Source organism: Narcine bancroftii, chromosome 5 (assembly GCF_036971445.1).
Source record: "Narcine bancroftii isolate sNarBan1 chromosome 5, sNarBan1.hap1, whole genome shotgun sequence".
In the NCBI taxonomy this organism is placed as follows: domain Eukaryota; kingdom Metazoa; phylum Chordata; class Chondrichthyes; order Torpediniformes; family Narcinidae; genus Narcine; species Narcine bancroftii.
The window spans coordinates 64838009-64853559 of NC_091473.1; the positions used below are offsets into that span (position 1 = coordinate 64838009).

A 15551-nucleotide genomic window follows, 5' to 3' on the forward strand; every position below is an offset into this window, starting at 1 on the left:
CACCCCACCAACCCCACCTTATTACACTACTCAGGGACTGCTCCAACATCACAGAAGGACATTTTACACTGTTGCAGTCAATTTTTTTTCTTGCACTTGGATAAGTGTCAATATTTGTTGTCAATCTATCCTTTGCATTTATTGCCTCATTTTAATTCAATTATGTACACCAACCTATTTTCATGAAATACCTGTTCGGCAGCAGCAAGTAAGAATTTCAGTGCCTATGTACCTTGTACAACGTGTATGACAATAAATTTATTATTGTTATTGTTTGCAATAGAATACGCATTGGAGGTTGTGGTATTTTTGTGAGCAAACAATGAGTTGCTGTAAGAACTCAGCAAGCAAGCCATGTAGCATCTGTGTGTAGAGATGATCAGTTAACAATGTGAATTGCCACATTTTAACACGATGAAAAGGAATTGATATTCACATGTGTATAAAGGGGGAAATGAAGCTGAGGAAGGGTTGGTAGAGTATTGGACAGAAGGTGGGAGAGGAGGAAGGACAAGTAGAGGGAAAGACCACTAGAAAACGGAGAGAGTTGGAGAGAATTGTAAGCACGGAAGTACGTAAAGAAGAGATGGAGACAGTGCAGCTGGATAGAGGCAGAAGGTTCCCTGAAATTGGGAAGATTGATGCAGATGCTGTCAGATTTAACTCTGTCCAGGTGTTGTTCCTCATGTTTATGTTTGGCTAAAGCCAAAGACAATTTTCTTACATTGATTACCCATAGACAACCCTTTTAGTCAAATTTTCCAATTTGTCTCAGATAGTTGTCCCTCATACATTTACAAATGGCTTTATTGATTTTCAAGTCACCAGCTGCAGGATGAATTGTGTCCATCTCAAACTGAATTTAAACATATGAGAATGCCTGATGGTCCGATAATTATTTGTGCCTTGCTACACAAGGTCAAAATATATTGCTTCCCTGGTTGGTTTCAGAGAATTCTCCTGAATGAATACCCAATATTGCATTGTTGTGCCTTCAATGGCTGGTTTGATAAAAAAACAGATAACTATTTAATTTGTGTAGTATTTTCTACAAACTATGCAGTTAGCACTTGAAATTAATCCTTCAAACTACTTCTCCTAATTGGATCTGCCCATTTGAAAATGAAACTTAACATGAGGGGGCATAGTTTTAATGTGTCTGGGAGAAAGTACAGCGAGGATGATTTGGAAGCCGGTATAACAGGATATTTTAAGAGACAATTAAATAGGCATATGGAACTGAGAAAAATGGAGGGTCATGCAATAGGAAAGTTCTAGTCGGTTGTTGGAGTAGGTTACTAGGCTGGCTCAACACTGGGGGCCGAATGGTGTAGATTTCCATGTTCAATGTTTTATTTCATGGACTTTACCATGAGCCTTGTTTGTGCTGACATTCTCAAAGTAGAACGAAGGGCAATACGCATTTTATGATCATATCCTCTTATCTTTATTATGTTGAAGTAGAGACCTTCTTCCCAACTTAGATATTCACACATGCACTATTATGGTGGAACACTGTGTTACAGACATTGTATTACAGGCTGCCCCCGATATTGTAACTCCTCCCCCTCCAGGTTCCCTAATAAAGGCAGTACCACTCAATCCCCTCCCTCAGTACTGCCTTGGAATTGGACTCGACTCTGGCCTGTCAGGTCTAATTGATAGCGCTACAATTTAATTGCTATACTTTCATGTCACGGACAAGGCTATTTGAGTGGAGAAGTTGAAACTGACCCTAAGGCTCCAGATGCCTCCATAAAATTCGACCAGTGGTTGCACTACCTGAACGCCTTTATGAGGCGACACGATATTCAGGAAGAAGTCGACAAGAGAGACCTACTGTTTGGACAGGTCAGCCCCGCATTTTCCGGATGATTAGAGACTATGAGATTTACTCAGCTGCCATGGGGTTCCTGCAAAAGCAGTATCTGGCCCCGAAGAACATAATCCACACTAGATACCTCCTGGGCAGACATCGACAAGCACCTGGTGAGTCTTTTGATGAATACGTTTGGGCCATGTGGGAACTGGGGAGAACTTGTGGCTGTACCAATGTTACAGCAGCTGTCTACCAGGAGGAACTGATCAGGGGAGCATGTGTGGCCAGTCTCAGTCTGATTATATCAGACAAAGGCTCTTGGAGAAGGGCGATTGAACCCTGCAAGATGTGGTCAATCTCACCAAATCACTAGAGACAGCCCAAAAGAACACAAAGGCTTACTCCTCCTGCAACACAGCTGCCACATGGGGACCACAGGCGCTGCCATCTTGGGATGTGGGGTCCCAAACAGCAGCCGCTATCGTCAAACACTTGAAATACTATTACTGCGGCCAGATGAAATACCCGTGGTAGAACTGTCCTGCCAGAAGCGCAACCTGCTCCAGCTGTGGAAGAAAAGGACACAACTCAAGGGTAAGCAGGTCCACGTGCAGACAGCAGCTGCCACCATCTTGGACCACGTCATTTCCAGCCCCACTTCCAGTCACAGAGAACAGCATGGTGGGAACCCGGGGATGACGGCTCAGGTCGGTGTCACTTCCGGTTTCACTTCTGCCAGTGACCATGTGTGAACCATGGAGGCAACCATCTTCAGGGTGGACATCATGGAGGTTGCCAAAGCACACATACAGCAGAAGCGAATCAGACAATGAGCTGACAGTGGCGTCTATTGTTCTGGACCAGAGCAGCCCACATCAATTAGCAAGGTCCACCATGGACATCGAGGTAAATGGCAGCATTGCAAACTGTTTGTTCAACACAAGAAGCACCAAAAGCTTTATACACCTGGCACTATAAAGCGCTGCTCCCTCACAGTGACCCCAGTCCAGTGTAAAATTTAATTGGCCTCCAATTCCCATTCGACCGAAATCCAAGGTAGCTGCTCAGTAATGTGGGTGGCATCAAGTACAAGAATTTTAAAGTACTCATTATGCCACAACTCTGTGCACTGCTCATACTGGGGCTGGACTTCCAGTGTCAACTTAAAAGTGTTCTGATGGAATATGATAGGCTCCATCCCTCCCTCACGGTGTGTAATAACCAACTTTTAAACTATCTGCCCGTCTCTCCAAACACAACCACTCAGCGACCCCAACACCGCCCATTGCTCAGGACCTTTGGACTGTCCATTCTTCAGGTCCCCCATTCAAAACCCTCACTCCTAAATGTAAGCCTGTGGCCACTAAGAGTAGGTGATACAGCCCCATGGACAGAGCCTTTATCAAGGCTGAGGTTACATGACCCTGGCCGAAGGCATCATAGTACCTAGCACCACCCCTTTGAGAGCGCAGATGATGGTGGTAAAGAGCAGAGAGAAGCACAGGATGGTCATAGATTACAGCCAGACCATCAACCGATTCATCTTCTTGGATGCTTGCCCCCTTCCCTGCATAGCAAACATAGTGAATGAGATTGCCCAGTACCGGGTCTTCTCCACCATCGACCTCAAGTTGGCCTGTTACCATCTCCTGATCCATCCAGAGGACACCCCATACACGGTGTTTGATGCAGACGGCTATCTATACCATTTCCTCAGGGACCCCTTTGAAGTTACAAACGGAGTTTCCGTCTTCCAGAGAGAGATGGACCAAATAGTAGATGACCACCAAATGAAAGCCGCATTCCCCTACCTGGACAACATGACCATCTGTGGCCATGACCAGCAGGATCACATGCTAACCTGCAGAAATTCCTCCAGACTGTGAAAGCCCTAAACCTCATGGCTATACCAGGGTGCGTAGTGGAGGATGGAGTTTTGGAACCCGACCCTGAGTGTATGCAGTTCCTACTGGAGCTCCCACCCCCCCCCCCCACACTCTCAAGGCCTTGAAAAGGTGCCTGAAGTTCATCACAAGTTATGCACAATGGGTCCCTAATTATGTGGACAAACCCCACTCTCTGGTAAAAACTACCACCATTCCCCCATCACCAGAAGCCAAAGCCGCCTTCACTCACATCAAAGGTGATATTGCCAAGGCAGCAATGCATACTGTAGATGAATCCATCCCATTCCAGGTGGAGAGGGATGCATCCGACTTTGCCATAGCTGCCATGCTTAACGAGGTGAGCAAGCTGGTGGCATTTTTTCTCCCATATCCTCCAGAGCGCCGAACTCCGGCACTCCGCCATTGAGAAAGAGGCCCAGGCCATAGTGGAAGCTGTGTGCTACTGGAGGCATTATCTAGCCAGCAAACCATTCACCCTGCTGACCGACCAACATGCAGTCACATTCATGTTTAACAATAAACAGTGGGGAAAAATTAAGTATGAAAGATCCTGAAGTGGAGAATTGAACTGTCCATCTACAACTACGAGATCTTGTGAAACCTGTGAAACTCAATGAGCCTCCTAATGCCCTATCCTGGGGTACCTGCGCCAATGCACAAGCAGACCACTTCCAAGCCTTTCACAGCAGCCTCTGCCACCCAGGAGTCAGCAGGCTCTATCACTTTATGACAGCCCACAATCTCCCATACTCAGTTGAAGACATCAGGGAGCTGACCCGCAGCTGCCCAGTCTGCGTGGAGTGTGGTGGAACACTGTAATATATGCATTGTACTGGTTGGCCTGCCCCAATACTGTAACTCCTCCCCCTCAGGATTCCTAATAAAGGCAGGATCACCCAATACCCTTCCTCAGTACTGACTTGGAATCAGGCCAACAGCATGCAAGCTATGCCAGTAGGTTTATAGTGATTAAAGCCTGTTAATCTCAACTTCTGGTCTGTCAGGTCTAATTGACAGTGCTACAACCTTTCAGATTGATTATTTGATTGAACATTTTAAAAAATGCAGATGTTGTAAATCTGAAACATAAAATGCTGGAAGCGCTCAGCAAGTTGGGCAGGGTTTATGGAGTGAAGAAACATTTGAGGTGGAAGTTCTTGCTCTAATGAAAAGTCTTCAATCTCTTCTCTTTCCACAAATGCTACCTGACTAGCAAGCTGTTACCGTCATTTCCAAGTAGATGATCTGATTTTGTCTTTAGCACTTTGTGGGATCCTGCCATGCATCGATCAGCAGTGACCTCTCCCATGTTAGGAGAGCGCATGCGCTTCAAAAGTGACCATTTGCTGGCACTTTCCATGTCTGTGAAGGATGGTATCTAAATGCATTCCTTTTCTTGAGTCTGATTCACACAGGCAATCGCAGCTCTGCGGGAGAGGCTCAGACATTTTCCACTTTGACATTGTGTCCGTCCGATGTCTCGGGTTTCCCATCTGTAAAGAGCCTTGCGGTGTTGTTCTACTTTAAAGGTGCTGTACAAGATACAGCGCTGCTTTGATTGTCAAATTGGAAGCTCATGAATTTTGTCTCCCAGAGAGAATCTGTGCCTTGAGGAGAGGAAGGAGGAGAATATTTGAAAAGTTGTGGCAAGTCGTAAATCAAAGAGAGAACAGGCCTGCCACTGGGGTTCAAGGAGCTTTAAGCGCACTCATTCTTTGAAGAATACATGGTTGTATCTTCAATGGCTGATCTGAAAACCGCAGATAACTATTTAATTTGTGTGGGGTTTTCTGCAAAGTGTGCAGTCAAGAGGCTGGGTTAAGGGTGAATAACTTGTGGAGCACCACGTGCCACACTTTGACTCTTCTCAGCCTGCTTGTAGACGCTCAGCATCCACCCTGTTATTAATCACCTCACACCCTGACAGCCCTGATCCCAGATAAAAGGAAGCGACTGCAAAACATGCTGAAATCAAAACAGGGCTGAGAAAATAAAACCTTCCATCTATCATATTCTCGGCAACGTCCCTGGGCTGGCTGCCAATTACTGGCTCACCCAGCTCGAACTCCAGCTGCAGTTTTTATTCCTGCTCGCAAGTTTTACTTACATCCCACTGCCCAATCAGTGCCAGATCGTGGGGAAGGGAGGGGGGGTGTTGCTGCTCCATGTCACAGAAGAGACCTGACATGAACTCCGTTCTCCCTGGGCCAACCTGGTGGAGCAGGGAGCGGAGTGGCAGCCCGCTAGGCCACCTGTCTTCCAGGGACAGTCTGCCACTGCCCTCAATACTGAGGCACCATCACCTCGGGGTGGAGTTGGGGGGAGGGGGGGAGGGAGCAAGGATGGCCAGGGCTCCCAGTGAGAAGGTGTGGCTTCTGGCTGGGAGACAGATTCACGCTCTTTCAATCAGGCAAGTCAAAGCGGGATGGGTGGAGGGGGGAACACAGTGGCGCAGCAGGTGGAGCCACTGCCTCACAGATCTGGAGACCCGGATTCAATCCCAACCTTCAATGTTGTTTGTGTGAAGTCCATACTTTCTCCATGTGTCTGTGCGGGTTTTCCCAGATGGTCCAGTTTCCTCCCTCATCCTACAACTGATATGTTAATTGGCCACTCTAAATTACCCTTAATCTATTTATGAGGAAAAATAATCAGAGAAGTTAGGAGGAGGGATAAACCTTTCGATGGCTGATCATCTAAATTCAGTCTGCGTCTAATAAAGGGTAAACCTGAAACGTTGACTGACCATTTTTATGCATGGATGCTGCCTGACTCTATGACTTCCTCCAGTAGCTCATTGTTTGATACAAATTCAGTACCTTGCTCCATTTTTCTCAACCATACCTAACTTCATCGTCTTTCCTGTGGTGAAATTTTCACCTTCAGCACCCTCAGGAGTGGATAGGATGGGTTTCGAGGGATATGGGTCAAACACAAACAGGTCTTGAGCCAGTTATGCAATCTAACTTCAGGAAGACATCTCTCTTCAGACCTACACATCTTTAGATTTCAAGCCCTGGTACTGGGTTCCCTGCTATTGGGAACATCCTGCTCATCCAGTCCTGTTAGAATCTTACAGCATCCATAAGCTCCCATCTCACACTTCTTAAACTCCAGTGAATATAAATATAACAGTTTCATTCTCTCACAATGTCATTTCCCACTCCCTCAAGCTATCCACCTCAACCTGTATCCTCAGCAAGACTCACTTTCCCTCCATCTCTGAGTTGCCTGCAAACATGGAGCCATTACGTGACATTCCCCTGTCCAAATCGTCAACCCATACTGCGAATAGCCAGTGTCCCATCGCTGATCCCTGTGCTGACCTGTTCGTCACTGGCTGCCACTTGGCACTGTTCATTCCTGCCCATTGTTTCTTGTTGCCAACCAGTTCTCTGTCCATGTCTGCATGTTTTCACGAGCCCGTGTGCTTCAACTTTGCACACTAATCACTTATCTGGGGTGTTATTGAAAGCTTTCTTCAAATACATCACATGTGCTAGATTCCTGCAAGTATTCTCCTTGAAATACCTCCAAAATATTCCAGTAAATTCTTCAGTAGATCCAGCTCGATTTTGTCCCATCCTATCACTCAGTGCTCTGTTATAGCAGCTTTAATTTTCCACTATTATTGTCAGATTGGCCAATCCATAATTCCTCAGGTTCTCGGTCCTTTTTTTAAAATATTTTTTGTTACATGAACTATCATTCAATCCATTGGAACAGTTTCAGAGTATAAATGTCTCTAGAAAAAGACCAGTAGGATGACTTTTTTGTAATTTATCAATGCACCTTCCAAACAATTGCCATTCCCAGTCCACTGTATTTCTTTAAGTAATATTTTCCTGTCTATCACTCCCCATATCACATCTCTCCTTTACTTCGATTCAGGACCCCACTCTCAGAAGCAATTCTCAAATTCTGCATCTTCATGAACTTTTCCATTAAACATGAGTTGTGGCAATGGGAGAGGGAAAATGAGTAGGAATGTGGGTGGGAGGGGGAATGAAATTGAACAGCCTGTCACTGATGGGCTGAATGTCCTTCTATGTGGTTAGAAGACTGTACCCCACCTATAATGTTGGACAATGTCCCAAAGAACTCATAGGAAATATACAAAGTAGATGATTATTCACAGCCTGCGACACTGGGAAGCCTCTTTCAAACAGCCAGAACTGCTTGTATGAATCAGACTAAATGAGAAAGGTGCATAATAAAGCATCAATCGTGACCTCAGGTAGTTCCCATGTAAACATTGAATCTAAGCTCAAGATGCCTATTTGGCTGGATGTAAAATGTAGTGACATCATTTCAGAAAAGTGCAGGTGTTTGGCAATGTTACATCTCAGGTGTACAATTAACATGCCCTGGCTGAATCTTGCTCTGCATGTGGTCTGCCCCTTTCCCCACGTCATCCAGAATTATAGTGTTTAATTGGCTGCAAAGTTATTGGAGGGTACTAAATAAATATGTTCGATCTTGTATGCATGTTGAACCATCTATAGCAGACTTGCTGGATGCATCCCAGCATGGAACAGGAACTGCTCAGGTCAAGATCAGAAGAGCTGCAGAAGGTGGTGATTGCAACTCAGATCATCACACAAACTTCCCTCTCCTCCATGGATTCATCTACATCTCCCACTGCCTGGGTAAGCAGCCAACATACTGAAAGTTCAATCACACCCCTGACACACTCTCTTCTACCAACTCCCTCAAGGAGAAGGCTCAAGAGCATGAAAGCACACACTAACAGGCTTAAAGACAGTTTTTTCCCACAGTCATCAGGCTCCTGAATGAACCCCACAACAGTGCTCTCACCCTGTCCTTGCTCACTATGCTCCTGATTTTCCACTTTGTATGAATGTTAGAGTTGATTATAAATTTTCAATGTAAATCTGTAAATGGTGCCCTTCTAATTCAACTAACTGCATGAATGTTGGAGATTGTCCATCAGCCTGCATGCAGCACTTGTTTCACTGGATGAGCTATAATATAAAAAATAAACTTGAACTTCAGCGGGGCAAGGGAGGGGAATGTTCCCCATGGAGAAGAGGAGAGGGACGAAGCTTTATAGGATTTCTGCTCAGCACTGTGTATGACATGGGAGTGACTGGAGGAGCACTGTGCATACCTCATACTATGTCCCGAGTAGTAACGAATGGGACAGTTCATCAATTCATTGTCCCTCAGAACTAGCTTATTGATGGTTAGACATGCTTCACAACCTCTTCTGTCTACCACTACACCTCCACACTGGGTAAAGAATTGGCCACCAACAAATTTAAATCAGGCAAGTCTATCCTCATGGCCATTCAATTAAGCCAATGGCTCCCCCCACCCACCACAGCATTCCCCATAGTGTAGAAGGCTGTTGTAGGTTACAACATGATATAGACAGGATGTAGAGTTGGACAGAGAAATGGCAGATGGTGCTCAATCTGGGAAAGGGTGATGTGATGCACTTTGGATGGTTAAATCTGAAGGTGGAATACATGGTAAATGGCAGGATTCTTAAAAGTGTGGAGCAATGGAGAGATCTTGGGGTCCAAGAACATAGATCCCTCAAAGTTATTGCATGCTAATAGGCTGGTTAAGAATTGTAGGGTCTGTTAGCCTTCATTAAACAAGATTGAATTTAAGAGGTAGAGGGTAAATATTGCACCTCTATAAAACTCAGGTTAGACCACACCTGGAGTATTACGCTTAGTATGGTCGCCTCGTTACAGGAAGGATGTGGAAGATATGGAGAGGGTGCAGAGGAGATTTACCAGGATGTTGTCTGGAATGGTGAATATTCCTTATGAAGCAAAGTTGACCAAGATAGGGATTTTCTCTTTAGAATGACAAAGGATGAGACATGACTTCATAGAGTTATATAATATTATGAGAGGCATTGAAAGGATGGACAGCTAGCACCTTTTTCCCAGGGTGACAATAGCAAGTACCAGAGGACACCTATTTAAGGTGATTGGAGGAAAGTTTATGGAAAATGTCAGAGATAAGTTTGTTTACTCAGGGCTGTGAGTGTCTGAAACGCATTGGCGGGGGTGGTGGTGGAGGCTGGTACAATAGGGATATTCCAAAGACTCTTAGGTAGACACATAGTTGTAAGAAAAATAGAGGGTTCTGGTTGCAAACATCTACCCCTGCAAGTTGAACAAGAAAATCTGCATTTGCTGAGGATGAGTGCAACATACAAACCTGCTTGAGAAACATATGGTCCTTTGGATCTTGTGGATGTTGCATGACTTGCACTTTTGTGTGTTGGCATATTTCCCTTCACTCCCACTTAGGATCTTACATGTTTCAATAAAGTCACCCTTCATTCTTCTAAACACATGCCCAAACTATTTTGTCTCTCTTGGTAAGACAACTCTCTCATTCCAGGGATTAGCCTGGTAAATCTTCTTCGTGCTGCTTCCAATGTTACCCTGAATTTCTTTTGGTGAGAGGACAAAATCCATGCATATTAATCCAGGTGTGGCCTCACCAACACTCTGTACAATGGCCACAAAAGCCTTTCTGAATTTAAATCCCAATCCACTTGCTATGAAGGCCCACATGCCTTATGCCTTTGTAGCTATCTGAGCATATTTCAGGCCTCATCACAAAGAGCCATCAACAGGACATCAGAACCATAAGGGTTTATTTATTAATTGTATAAAACATTGGTGAGGCTAAATTTGAAGTATTGTGTGCAGCTTTGGTCACCTAACTACAGGAAATATATCAATAAAAAAATGGTGGTGCACGAGGTTGCAGTGGAAACTTTGGCTGAATTCCACAGTGAAATCCTCAACCCACCACATATTGTGTATGATTGTGTGATTCTAGAGAAACTAAGAAATATGAGCCAGACTTACGAACTAGAGGATCAAATTGGTAAGATACTGAGCACTTTTAACATTCTGAATGAAGAGAGCCAGAATGCAGCAAACTTCAGAGTGGATTGCTGGAGACACATGGGAGGCCTTCGGAAGTGCTGTACAAGAGGGCAGAAGCATGCCAAGTGGTCCGGCATCAGGGTTAGATGTAGAGTTAACCCATTCAGTCCCCGCTCCCAACAATCAATCTACAAATGTAAGATAGCTGGAGAAGAAAATGGATTACCTAAGGCTGCATCTGAACCAGAGAGAACTGCAAGGCCTGCTGTGCTCTGGTGATTACAGAAACGTAGCTCCAGGACTCCATTCCAGACTCAGCGATTGAGCTTAATGACCTTAACTCCTTCAGGGCAGACAGAAATGTTGCTGCTTCTGGCAAAACCTGAAGTGGGGGGGGCCTGTGAATTAACATTATCACAAATGTATCTGTTGTAAAGACCTTCTGTTCAGCAGAGATTGAATACCTGATGATGAAATGCAGACCCTTCTTCCTGCCCAGGGAATTCCCAGCTATACTGATTGCCACAGTTTACATACTGCTTTCAACAATGAGGGTAAAGCACTGAAAGAGCTTTATGTGCCATATGTGAAGCCCAGATGTCCCATCCTGATGGTGCCATGATTGTAGCTGGCAATTTCAACCACAACAGCCTGAAAACTGTTCTACCATGGTTTTAACGGAATGTCCATTTTGCCACCACCCTGGATCATGTGTACACTAACGTCCCTGGTGCATACATAGCTGCCCCTCACCCGCACCTTGGTTACTTAGATCACTTATCAGTCCTGCTAACCCCAGTGTACAGACCGCTGGCAAAATGAACAAAGTTAGTTCGCAGGGAGATCAAGATGTAGCCGGGGTGGTGCAGCAAGACTGCTTGAGATCATGGACTGGAGCGGTTTCAGGAAGGCAGCCACCTACAATGGCCATGTTATCATCCTCATCATGGCTATCCCTCGAGGTCGAGGATGACGGTCTTCATTCCGATGGGCTCTCAAGTGGTTTATGAGTCCAATCTTGGAAAATGGCACACCGAGCAAAGTCACCTGGGTACTTAATGTTGCACTCCAAGAAGCACACGATACTTCACAAATCAACCAACTAGTTTCAATGGCATGAAAACCATGATGATTGGAGCTGATGGATTTGTTGCAGCCTTTGTCCACTTTCACAGCCGTTGAGTTCACAGTAACTTCATCCACCTTTTCCACAGTTGAGGTCTTGGTTGAATAGTTCTTTTTCAGGGACCTCACCCTTGACCTTACTGCCATGGGGTGTCCTACCAGGAACATAGCTCCAGATGGAATCCCTCTTGGTATCTCAGGACCACAAAAGCTTCTCCACTACAACAAGGTGACAATCCTTAGAGAACAGTCATGTAAACATAGAGAAGTACACAAGTTCAATATCTGGCTTCATTAGCAAGTGCATCGAGGATGTCACAGAGATCAAATGCTTCACAACCAGGGCTAACAAGAAACCATGGTTGGACGCAGAGGTCTATGCACTTGTTATACGTGGAGAAACACATGGCCTCCCTCCTTGACTGGAATATTGTGGATTGCAGGTGGTCACGTGTCCTCCCTGTTTTCAATTTATTTGGAAATCACATCACCTATAAATCAAGGTTGGAGTTCAGCCACCCATTAGTGCACGCCTTATCATTGGTTCATTTAAGTTACCTTGGGTCATTATTGGCCAGGTTCCCAGATCAAAACTGTATAAAACATTGATGATTAGCACATTTCTTTTGCGCTGCTTCATGGTCCATGCCCCGGACATCACTCCATGCCAGGTCACTACTGTAGACATTGCTGGAAGTGTCGCGGTTAAGATGTGCACTTCTTTTCTTTGGCTTGGCTTCGCGGACGAAGATTTATGGAGGGGGTAAAAGTCCACGTCAGCTGCAGCTCAATTGTGGCTGACAAGTCCGATGCGGGACAGGCAGACACGGTTGCAGCGGTTGCAAGGGAAAATTGGTTGGTTGGGGTTGGGTGTTGGGTTTTTCCTCCTTTGTCTTTTGTCAGTGAGGTGGGCTCTGCGGTCTTCTTCAAAGGAGGTTGCTGCCCGCCGAACTGTGAGGCACCAAGATGCACGGTTTGAGGCGATATCAGCCCACTGGCGGTGGTCAATGTGGCAGGCACCAAGAGAATTCTTTAGGCAGTCCTTGTACCTCTTCTTTGGTGCACCTCTGTCACGGTGGCCAGTGGAGACCTCACCATATAACACGATCTTGGGAAGGCGATGGTCCTCCATTCTGGAGACGTGACCCACCCAGCGCAGCTGGATCTTCATCAGCGTGGACTCGATCCTGTCGGCCTCTGCCATCTTGAGTACTTCGATGTTAGGGATGAAGTCGCTCCAATGAATTTTGAGGATGGAGCGGAGACAACGCTGGTGGAAGCGTTCTAGGAGCCGTAGGTGATGCCGGTAGAGGACCCATGATTCGGAGCTGAACAGGAGTGTGGGTATGACAACGGCTCTGTATACGCTAATCTTTGTGAGGTTTTTCAATTGGTCGTTTTTCCAGACTCTTTTGTGTAGTCTTCCAAAGGCGCTATTTGCCTTGGAGAGTCTGTTGTCTATCTCGTTGACGATCCTTGCATCTGATGAAATGGTGCAGCCAAGATAGGTAAACTGGTTGACCGTTTTGAGTTTTGTGTGCCCGATGGAAATGTGGGGGGGCTGGTAGTCATGGTGGGGAGCTGGCTGATGGAGGACCTCCGTTTTCTTCAGGCTGACTTCCAGGCCAAACATTTTGGCAGTTTCCGCAAAACAGGACGTCAAGCGCTGAAGAGCTGGCTCTGAATGGGCAACTAAAGCGGCATCGTCACCAAAGAGTAGTTCACGGACAAGTTTCTCTTGTGTCTTGGTGTGAGCTTGCAGGCGCCTCAGATTGAAGAGACTGCCATCCGTGCGGTACCGGATGTAAACAGCGTCTTCATTGTTGAGGTCTTTCATGGCTTGGTTCAGCATCATGCTGAAGAAGATTGAAAAGAGGGTTGGTGCGAGAACACAGCCTTGCTTCACGCCATTGTTAATGGAGAAGGGTTCAGAGAGCTCATTGCTGTATCTGACCTGACCTTGTTGGTTTTCGTGCAGTTGGATAACCATGTTGAGGAACTTTGGGGGGCATCCGATGCGCTCTAGTATTTGCCAAAGCCCTTTCCTGCTCACGGTGTCGAAGGCTTTGGTGAGGTCAACAAAGGTGATGTAGAGTCCTTTGTTTTGTTCTCTGCACTTTTCTTGGAGCTGTCTGAGGGCGAAAGCCGCACTGTGATTCTCGGCAACACTAGGAATTACTCAATTTAGGAGAATCCTAGCGAAGATTTTGCCTGCAATGGAGAGCAGCGTGATTCCCCTGTAGTTTGAGCAGTCTGATTTTTCGCCTTTGCTTTTGTACAGGGTGATGATGATGGCATCACGAAGGTCCTGAGGCAGTTTTTCTTGGTCCCAACAAAGCTTGAAAAACTCATGCAGTTTGACATGCAGAGTTTTGCCGCCAGCCTTCCAGACCTCTGGGGGGATTCCATCCATACCTGCTGCTTTGCCACTTTTCAGCTGTTCAATTGCCTTATATGTCTCATCCTGGGTGAGGACCTCATCCAGCTCTAGCCTTAGGGGCTGTTGAGGGAGCTGGAGCAGGGCGGAATCTTGGGCTGAGCGGTTGGCACTGAAAAGAGATTGGAAGTGTTCTGACCATCGGTTGAGGATGGAGATCTTGTCGCTGAGGAGGACTTTGCTGTCTGAGCTGTGCAGCGGGCTTTGGACTTTGGGTGAGGGGCCGTACACAGCCTTTAGAGCCTCGTAGAAACCCCTGAAGTCGCCAATGTCCGCGCTGAGCTGGGTTCGCTTGGCGAGGCTAGTCCACCACTCATTTTGGATCTCCCGGAGTTTGCGCTGAAGATGGCTGCATGCGCAACGGAAGGCTTGTTTCTTCTCTGGACAGGACGGCTTTGTAAGGTGAGCCTGGTGGGCAGCTCGCTTCTTTGCCAGCAGCTCCTGGATTTCCTGGCTGTTATCGTCGAACCAGTCCTTGTTTTTCCTGGAGGAGAAGCCCAGTACTTCTTCAGTGGATTGCAGTATGGTAGTCTTCAGCTGATCCCAGAGGGTTTCAGGGGACGAGTCCGTGAGGCGGATTGCATCCTCGAGCTTTGCTTTGAGGTTTGCCTGGAAGTTTCCTCTCACTTCGTCTGACTGCAGGTTTCCAACAGTGAACCTCTTTCTAGGGGCTCTACTGTTCCTGGGGTGTGGCTTGAAGTGAAGGTTGAGCTTGCAGCGAACCAGCCGGTGGTCAGTGTGACATTCCGCGCTGGGCACTACACTTAAGCTGAACCACAGTACTGCGATAGATCAGTACTTGCAGAGAGCCACACCCCCGTTGGTACTGGGGGTGTGCGTGAAAGTCCCTGTCAGCAGAGTGGTTACTCAAATATGTGAGCATGTACAGCAGAGATGGCCAACCTATAGCAAATGCACCAAAAGTAGCGCATTTGGTGATTAGAAGTGGCACATTGAAGGAGGGACAGTTAGTGTAGAGGGTGGCACAATAAATGTGAAAGGAAGCACGATTAGCGAAGATGGAAGCCCTATTCAACTTGACAGAATCTGATTTCTCCTCCCCCATCCAGTGCACCCTCCTCACCCCGGCCAGTGCCACCCTCCCCAGCCAGCGCCAATACCACTGCCCCCCATCCATCAGCGCCAACATGACCCCCCACATATATCGAACACACACCTCTTTCTTCTCTGCTCTGTCCACCCTTCCTACTCCTGCCATTCACAGTCAACTTATTAAAAGGCCGAAGCCAAATACAACATGGTGGCCACCAAGGCCAACTCTCGCGAGAGCTCCTTGTCACTGTTTATTTTGATGCATGGAATGTAAAAGGTTGGCCACCCCTGGTGTAGTATATAGGCAGCCACTAGGTATCAGAGAC

General features: G+C 46.4%; 1 protein-coding gene across 1 annotated transcript in view; it reads right to left on the reverse strand.

Annotated features, from left to right (window-relative positions):
• LOC138765298 (LIM homeobox transcription factor 1-alpha-like) overlaps positions 1-15551 on the reverse strand; it is a 301003-nt gene that overhangs the window by 33613 nt on the left and 251839 nt on the right. The window lies entirely within an intron of this gene.